The following is a 9604-nucleotide window of genomic DNA, read 5'->3' as shown; positions in this document are numbered from 1 at the left end:
CTTGAATTCAGCAATAGTGAAGCACGGCCCATTGTCGCTGACAAGGACATCAGGCAGGCCATGCGTGGCAAACATGGCTCGTAGGCTTTCGCTGGTGGCAGTGGACGTGCTTACAGACATTATTACAAACTCAATCCATTTTGAATAAGCATCCACAACAACCAAAAACATTTTGCCTAGAAACAGGCCAGCGAAGTCAACGTGGATCCTAGACCACGGTTTGGAGAGCCATGACCACAAACTTAGCGGTGCCTCCTTGGGTGCATTGCTCAGTTGAGAGCAAGTGTTGCATTGGCGCATGCAAGACTCCATATCTGAGCCGATGCCGGGCCACCACACATGAGATCTGGCTATGGCTTTCATCATTACTATGCCTGGGTGGGTCGCGTATGAATGTTTCCTTGCCTTTCTTAGGCAAAACCACGCGATTACCCCACAAAAGACAGTCCGCCTGTATGGATATTTCGTCTTTGCACCACTGGAACGGCTTGATCTCTTCATGCATCTCCGCTGGGACGCTGGACCAGATTCCATGGTGGACACAGTTTTTTACAAGGGACAGTAAAGGATCCTGGCTGGCCCAGGTCCTGATCTGGCAGGCCGTAACGGGTGACTTTTTGTTTACAACTGCATCCATCACCAAGAGCAAGTCTGCAGGCTGTGCCATTTCCACCCCGGTGGTGAGCAATGATAGCCGACTGAGAATATCGGCGCAGTTCTCTGTGCCTGGCCTGTGGCGAATTGCATAGTTATATGCAGATAGCGTGAGCGCCCATCTTTGGATGTGAGCAGAGGCATTGATATTAATACCTTTGCTCTCTGAGAATAGCGTTATGAGCAGCTTATGGTCAGTTTCTAACTCGAACTTAAGCCCAAACAGATACTGGTGCATTTTTTTCACCTCTTAAACGCATGCCAGAGCTTTTTCAATTATGCTGTAGGCCCTTTCGGCCTTGGACAAACTCCTGGACGCATAAACGACCGGTTGCAATGTTCCCGATTCGTTAGCTTGTTGTAGCACACACCCGATCCCGTACGAAGACGCATCGCAAGCTAGCACTAAACGTTTACATGGGTCATACAGAACAAGCAGTTTGTTGGAACGTAACAGATTTCTGGCTTTCTCAAAAGCAGTCTCTTGTGATTTCCCCCATACCCAGTCATCTTTCTTGCATAGCAACACGTGTAGAGGTTCTAGCAAGGTGCTTAACCTGGGTAGGAAATTACCAAAATAATTGAGGAGTCCCAGGAACGACTGCAGTTTCGTCACGTTCTGTGGTCTCGGCGCGTTCTTGATGGCCTCCGTCTTGGCGTCGGTGGGTCTGATGCCGTCTTCTGCGATTCTTCTCCATAAGAACTCAACCTCTGGTGCCAGGAAAACACACTTCGAGCGTTTCAACCTGAGTCCCACATGATCTAGCCGATTTAGAACCGCTTCCAGATTCTGCAAGTGTTCGATGGTGTCCCGACGTTTGATCAATATGTCGTCCTGGAAAATCACGGTGCACGGAACTGACTTTATCAGACTCTCCATGTTCCTGTGAAAAATAGCCGCGGCCGATCGAATCCCAAGCGGACATCTATTGTAGATGAACAGACCTTTGTGCGTGTTGATGCAGGTGAGGCCTTTCAAAGATTCCGGCAGCTCCTGCGTCATGTAGGCCGAGGTCTGGTCCAACTTGGTAAACATCGTCCCTTCTGCCAGCATTGTAAATAGGTCGTCTGCCTTGGGTAGTGGGTACAGGTCCTACAGCGAAAAACGGTTAATCGTTACTTTATGGTCCCCACAAATTCTGACCGTGCCATCGCCCTTGAGAACCGGAACAATTGGACTGGCCCACTCGTTGAACTCAACCAGCGAGATGATACCCTCTCCTTGCAGCCCGTCTTGCTCGATCTCCACTTTCTCTCGTATCATGTATGGCACCGCACGTGCCTTGTGGTGGGATGGGTCGTGTACCGGGAACTAAGTGGATCTGCACCTTCGCCCCAGAGAAATTTTAGATGCCTGACTCAAACAACGACGGTAACTTGCTGAAAACCTGGGCACATGAGGCATCGTCGATGGACGAAAGCGCTCGGATGTCGTCCCAGTTCCAGCGGATTATTCCCAGCCAGCTTCTGCCGATCAGTGTGGGGCCATCTCCTGGTACAATCCATAGTGGTAGTTCTTGCACCGCTCCATCATCGGAGACTTTTACTGCTGCACTGCCAATTTCAGGGATCAGCTCTTTCGTGTAAGTTCTCAGCTTGGTATGAATAGGGTTCAGCGTGGGCCTTTGTGCCTTGTTGCACCACAGCCTCTCGAAGACCTTTTTGCTCATGATAGACTGACTCGCACCCGTGTCCAATTCCATGGATACTGGAATTCCGTTCAGTTCAACTTTTAACATGATCGATGGACATTTCGTGGTGAAGGTGTTTACCCCATACATTTCTGCCTCCTCGGTTCGAGTCTCTAGTTCAGTTTGATCCACCATGGATCCTGCAATGTGGTGGTATGCAGCTCGTCTGCAAATTCGCTGGAGGTGTCCCATTGTTACGATCTAATCGTAATAGGCATTGTATCAGCAATTAAATTGCTTTCTTGATCACTGGTACAGAGTATAATGAATAAAGTAACAGAATCTAAACCACCCAAGCATTATAAGAAGCTAATTCTCTGATTACAATAGCGCAGCACAAGCTGTGATGGTTTTTATTATGGTCAAACAAGGTTGGCTTCATAACAAGATGACAATCGCAACCATCAACATTAATTCCCCAATTAAGATGATCTTAAGATACATAAATTGGATCATTTCAATTGCTCTGCCAAATCAATTCAGATACAGTTCAGGGGTTTGTGCCCACTGATTCACTGTGCTGGTGGAGGTGCAGCTTGGACTGGAGACCTAGTTATTACTTTAATGCATCAAAGGTATCCGATCCTCTTTTGCCAGCCTCCACTTCCAGATGCACTTTTCCATTCAATGTGCTCATCTTGTTCATGTGTTAATCTTCAGTCATATGTTGCTCTTTTCCTCGATCTCTCACAGTTTCATGCAGCTTGCCCCCAGATGCTGTTAGGAACATAAGAAATAGGAGCAGGAGTAGGCCATTTGGCCCCTCGAGCCTGCTCCGCTATTCAATAAGATCATGGCTGTTCTGATCATGGACTCAGCTCCACTTCCCTGCCCGCTCCCCATAACCCTTTACTCCCTTAACGCTCACAAATCAGTCTACATCCGCCTTAAATATATTCAATGACCCAGCCTCCACAGCTCTCTGGGGCAGAGAATTCCATAGATTTACGACCCTCTGTGAGAAGAAATATCTCCTTATCTCAGTTTTAAATGGGTGGCCCCTTATTCTAAGATTATGCCCCCTTGTTCTAGTCTCTACAATCAATGGAAACATCCCCTCTGCATCCACCTTGTTAAGTCCCCTCATAATCTTATAAGTTAAATAAGATCACCTCAAATTCTTCTGAACGCCAATGAGTATCGGCCCAACCTATTCACCCTTTCTTCATAAGTCAACCCGCTCATCTCCGGAATCAACCTAGTGAACCTTCTCTGAACAGCCTCCAATGCAAGTATATCCTTCCTTAAATGCAGAGGCTAAAACTGTACGTAGTACTCCAGGTATGGCCTCACCAATACCCTGTACAGTTGTAGCAGGACTTCTCTGCTTTTATACTCTATCCCCCTTGCAATAAAGGCCAACATTCCATTTGCCTTCCTGATCACTTGCTGTACCTGCATACTCACTTTTTGTGTTTCATGCACAAGGACGCCCAGGTCCCTCTGTACTGTAGCACTTTGCAATTTTTTTTCCATTTAAATTATAATTTGCTTTTCTATTATTTCTGCCAAGGTGGATAACTTCACATTTTTCCACATTATACTCCATCTACTAATATTTTGACAACTCACTTAGCCTGTCTGTATCCCTTTGCAGATTTTTTGTGTCCACCTCAAAATTTGCTTTCCCACCCATCTTTGAATCATCAGCAAACCTGGCTACATTACAGTCGGTCATTTCATACAAGTCATTAATATAGATTGTAAATAATTGAGGACCCAGCACCAATGCCTGTGGCACCCCACTAGTCACTGTTTACCAACCGGAAAATGACCCATTTATCCCAACTCTGTCTTCTGTTAGTTAAACAATCCATGCTACTATATTACCCCCAATCCCATGAGCTTTTATATTGTGCAGTGACCTCTTATGTGGCACCTTAGCGAATGCCTTCTGGAAATCCAAATACACCACATCCACTGGTTCCCCCTTCTCTACTCTTCTCGTTACATCCTCAAAGAACTCCAGCAAATTTGTCAAACATGATTTCCCTTTCATAAAACCATGCTGACTCTGCTTGATTGAATCATGCTTTTCCAAATGTCCTGCTAATGCTTCCTTAATAATGGACTTCAGCATTTTCCCAACGACAGATGTTAGGCTAACTGGTCTACAGTTTCCTGCTTTTTGTCTGCCTCCTTTTTTAAATAGGGGAAGTTACAGTTGCAGTTTTTCAGTCTGCTGGGACTGCCCCAGAATCCAGGGTATTTTGGTAGATTACAACCAATGCATCCACTATCTCTGCAACCACTTCTCTTAAGACCCTAGGATGTAAGGCATCAGATCCAGGGGACTTGTCCACCTTTAGTCCCATTATTTTACCTAGTACTACTTCATTAGTGATAGTGATTGTATTAAGTTCCTTCCTACCTAGAGCCTCTTGATTATCCACTATTGGGATGTTTTTAGTGTCTTCCACTGTGAAGAACGATTAAAAATATTTGTTCAATGTCTCTGCCATTTCCCTGTTCTCCATTATTAATTCCCCACTCTCATTCTCCAGGGGACCAACATTTACTTTAGCCACTCTTTTTTCTCTTTTTATGTACCTGTAGAAACTCTAACTATCTGTTTTTATATTTCATGCTAGTTTACTTTCATAATCTATCTTCCCATTCTTAATCATCTCTGCTGGCTTAAAAAAAATGTCCCAATCCTCTGGCCTCCCACATTGTATGCCTTTGTTTTCAATTTGATACCTTCCTTTATTTCCTTAGTTAGCCACGGATGGTTATCCCTTCTCTTACAGTCTTTCCTTCTCATTTGGATCTATTTTTGTCGCGGGTTCTGAAATATCTCCTTAAATTTCTGCCACTGTTCATCAACCATCCCATTCATTAGTCTATTTTCTCATCCACTTTAGCCAACTCTGCCCGCATACCTTTGTAGTCTCCTTTATTTAAGCTTAGGACCCTGGTTTGAGAACCAACTTTCTCACCCTCCAACTGAATTTGAAAATCAACCATATTATGATCACTCATTCCTAGAGGATCCTTTACCACGAGATTATTTATTAATCCTGCCTCATTATACAGTACCAGATCTAAGATAGCATGCTCCCTGGTTGATTCCGCAATGTACTGTTCAAGGAAACTATCCCGGATACACTCTATGAACTCCTCCTCAAGGCTACCCTGGCTACTTTGGTTTGTCCAATCAATATGAAGGTTAAAATCACCCATGATTATTGCCGTTCCTTTATTACAAGCCTCCATTATTTCTTGATTATACTCCGTCCAACAGTGTAGCTACTGTTAGGGGGCCTATAGACTATGCCCACCAGCGACTTTTTCCTATTATTATTCCTTATCTCCGCCCAAACTGATTCAACATCTTGATCTTCTGAGCCAATATCGTTTCTCACTAACGCACTGATCTCATCCTTTATTAACAGAGCTACCCCACCTCCTTTTCCTTTCTGTCTGTCTTTCTGAATTGTCAAATACCCCTGAATATTTAGTTCCCAGTCCTGGTCACCTTGCAACCACGTCTCTGTAATGACTATCAGATCATACCCATTTGTATCTATTTGTGCCGTCAACTCATCTATTTTGTTATGAATGCTCTGTGCATTTAGACAAAGAACTTTTAAATTTGTTTTGTTACCCTTTTTTCTTGCTTGTTTCCTCTGTCCTTCAAACTCACTTTCTACATTTTTGCTTTCTAATTCCAGCTTTACTCCCCTCCCTACTGAATCTATTCTCGGGTTCCCATCCCCCTGCCAAGCTAGTTTAAAACCTCCCCAACACCACTAGCAAACCCTCCCGTGAAGATATTGGTCCCGGCTCTGTTGAGGTGCAACCCGTCTGGCTTATACAGGTGCCAAATTCTCAGGAAACTAAAGCCCTCCCTCCTGCACCATCTCTCCAGCCACACATTCATCTGCTCTATCCCCCTATTTCTGTACTCACTAGCTCGTAGCACCGGGAGTAATCCGGAGATTATTATCTTTGAGGTCCTGCTTTTTAATCTCTCTCCTAGCTCCCTAAACTCTGCCTGCAGGACCTCATCCCTCTTTCTACCTATGTCACTGGTCCCGATATGAACCACAACCTCTGGCTGTTCACCCTCTCCCCCCAGAATGCCCTGCAGCTGCTCAGTGACATCCTTGACCCTGGCACCAGGGAGGCAACATACCATCCTGGAGTCAAGTCTGCGGTCGCAGAAATGCCTGTCTGCTCCCCCGTGGTGCCGTGTATTTGGCTCTGGCTGCACTCCCCAGAGGCACTGTCGCCCCCACCGGTACTCAGAAGAGAATACCGGTTGGAGAGCGAGATGGACTCGGGACTGCTGCACTACCTGCCTCGTCCTCCTCTTCTGTCTGGCGGTCACCCATTCCTACTCTGCCTGCACCCTCTTAAGCTTCGGGGTGATCACCTCTAGAAACGTGCTATCCACATAACTCTCAGTCTCGTGGATGCACCTCAGTGACTCCAGCCACCGCTCAAGCTCCAAAGCGCAGAGCTCGAGTTGGTGCAGCTGGAGACACCTCCTGCACACGTGGTCGTCCCTTCTTCCTGCAATATAATATTTTACCCCATCTAACCTCCTCTTAACATGTTCACTTATCCATTCCAATCAACTACGCTAAATACCTCACTCTGATTTCCACAAGCGTCGCTCGGATCTGGCGTGTCTGCCCAGTGATAGGCAAAAATACATCTTTTTAAGTTTAATATAAATTTGTATCGAACCTTGTATCGGCCACGCAAGTCTGTTCTGGTCGCCATATTATAAAAAGGCTATGGAGGCACTGGAGTGGGTGCAAAAATGATTCACAAGGATGATACCATAAATGTGAGTTTATACACATCAGGAAAGGATGAACAGGTTGGGTTTCTTTTCTCTTGAAAAGTGAAGGCTGACATAATAGGTCTTTAAAATTATGAAAGGTTTTGATCGTTTTGACACAGAATGTTTCCACTTGTGAGGAAGGACAAAACTAGAGACCATCAATATAAGATAGTCACCAAGAAATCAAATGGGGAATTTAGAAGAAAATTCTTTATCCAGAGAGTGGTGAGAATGTGGAACTCACTACTGTCATGCATCCTACATGGTTACTGCTTGTACTAATACAAGGTGTGCCACCAGAGGGCACTGCAGTGGGAGACTTGTAGGTTACCTGTACAGGTGTACCAGGCCTAGTATAAAAGGCAGGCCACGATGTGTGATCCTCACTCTGGAGTTACATTAAATGGACTAAGGTCACTACAGTTCAAGCACAACACATTGTCTCGTGGAGTCATTATTAGAGTATCTGAAGACATAATAATTTGCGACGAGATTATGGACCTTCATGCGAAAATGGCTAACTTTGGTACGTTGCAGCAGTTTGCCGATGGTGATGATTGGGACGCCTTTGTGGAGAGGCTCGACCATTTCTTCACAGCAAACGACCAGGCAGGCGACAATCCGGCCACACTGGCTGATAAGCGCAGAGCTATCCTGCTAACCAGTTGTGGGCCCACCATCTATGGCCTCATCAGGGACTTCCTGGCACCATCGAAGACAATGACCAAGACGTACGAGGAGCTTGTAGTGCCGATCCAAGAACAACTCAAGCCCAAAGAGAGCATCTCACAGCCAGACACCGGTTTAATACACACCGACGGCCCGAAGATCGCGAAATATGCTGCAGACCTCAGGAGGCTGGCGGCACCATGTGATTTCGGCGATCACCGAAGCACTGCGGGATATCTTTTTCATCAGAATCAGCCATGAGGGCCTTCTTCATAAGCTACTATCCGCGGATATCACAGTCACACTGCAGAAGGCCATCTCCATGAGCCAAGCGTTCATGACCTCAACTTGTGGCTCAAGGTGGATGACTCGTCCTCAGAACTCAAACCCGGCAAGTACTGTGCACACAATGGCGCCTTTTAGAGGCTGGACTGTAGGATGTGAATCTTCTCAGGGGAGAGAGAACAGGCCCCTGAGTCCCTTAACTCAGAGTCCGCCAAGGGGGGCTAATCGAGTAGCACCATGCTGGCGTTGCGGAGGGAATCAAAGGGCTCACCAGTGCCGTTATAAAGACTATTTATGCAAAGGCTGCAGCACAAATGGCCACCTACAGCAAATGTGTAAAAGAAATATGACTCACTGTGTTGATGAAGAGTCTGCAGATGACCATGAATCCAGCGCGGTTTATGAAGCGATAGTCAGAGCGGCAGCTCAGCCCACAATGAGGTATATAGCATGTGCACCACCGAATGTTCTCCGTTGAGGATGGAAGTCGAGATAAATGGTGTTCCAGTCTTCATGGAAGTGGACATGGGGGCGAGCCGGTCAGTAATAAATCAAGAAGCCTTTTGAGAGGCTATGGGACAATCTGGCTGAACGACCCAAGTTGGTCCCGGTTCAGGCAAAGCTGCGCACCTACACCAATGAACTTACCCCAGTCGTTGGTAATGCAGATGTAAAAGTACTCCATGACGGCGCGGTGCACAAGTTATCCCTGTGGATTGTTGCAGGTGGTGGACCAACGGAAGAAGGTCGATGGAGAAGAGCCATTGGAGTTGGGAAGATTTCATCTCTCCAGCGATCGACGTCCCCCGCGCTCAGAGGCAAAGCAAACCCCCACCTGAGGTTGGATCCGGCACCAGAGAGCAGACCAGTACAGCACCCGAGGTAAAGACTACTCAGCACGACTGCGTGGAGATGATCCAGCTGAGACGATCCGAACACATCTTCCAGGCTCCAGTGGCAGGACTCCAGAGGAAGAAAATCGAATTCAAAGGCAACTTCCCAGCCTTGGTGGCAGAACCCGGGGAGAAGAGGATCACAGCAGTCGATCGTGGCAGGAGGAAAGATGGCGCCCAAACCACGAGATGAGGCACTGAAGAAAAAGATGGCGGTGGCCGGACCACGAGGTGCAGCGCTGATGGAGCAACACGTGGCACCAAGCAAAGCAGAGGATTGGGGTAAAGATAGCAAGGCTCTCTTAAAGGAGGCCCACAACTCCCCACACTTAAAGGGACAGTTCCACATTCTCAATCAATGTAATAGCAACTGTGTGTTAGATGTAAAATGTGTAATTGATGATCAGAGTTGTGTACATGCAATAAGCAAGGAAAAGTCGCACAATTGCAATCGGAGCTACAGGTTATTTACCATAATTAATGAAACGTTGTGCGATGTAGGATTTCAACTGCATACCGTCAATGCAGCGGGCAAACACCCATTGGGAGCACACAGGTCCAGCAAGCTACCCAATGCTGAAGCCTGCATCCCTGGGACCAGAGTATGGCCACAAGCA

The sequence above is a fragment of the Pristiophorus japonicus genome, chromosome 19, assembly GCF_044704955.1.
Source record: "Pristiophorus japonicus isolate sPriJap1 chromosome 19, sPriJap1.hap1, whole genome shotgun sequence".
NCBI lineage: Eukaryota > Metazoa > Chordata > Chondrichthyes > Pristiophoridae > Pristiophorus > Pristiophorus japonicus.
The sequence above is the reverse complement of the archived record's forward strand: the minus strand, read 5'-3'. Positions refer to the sequence as shown.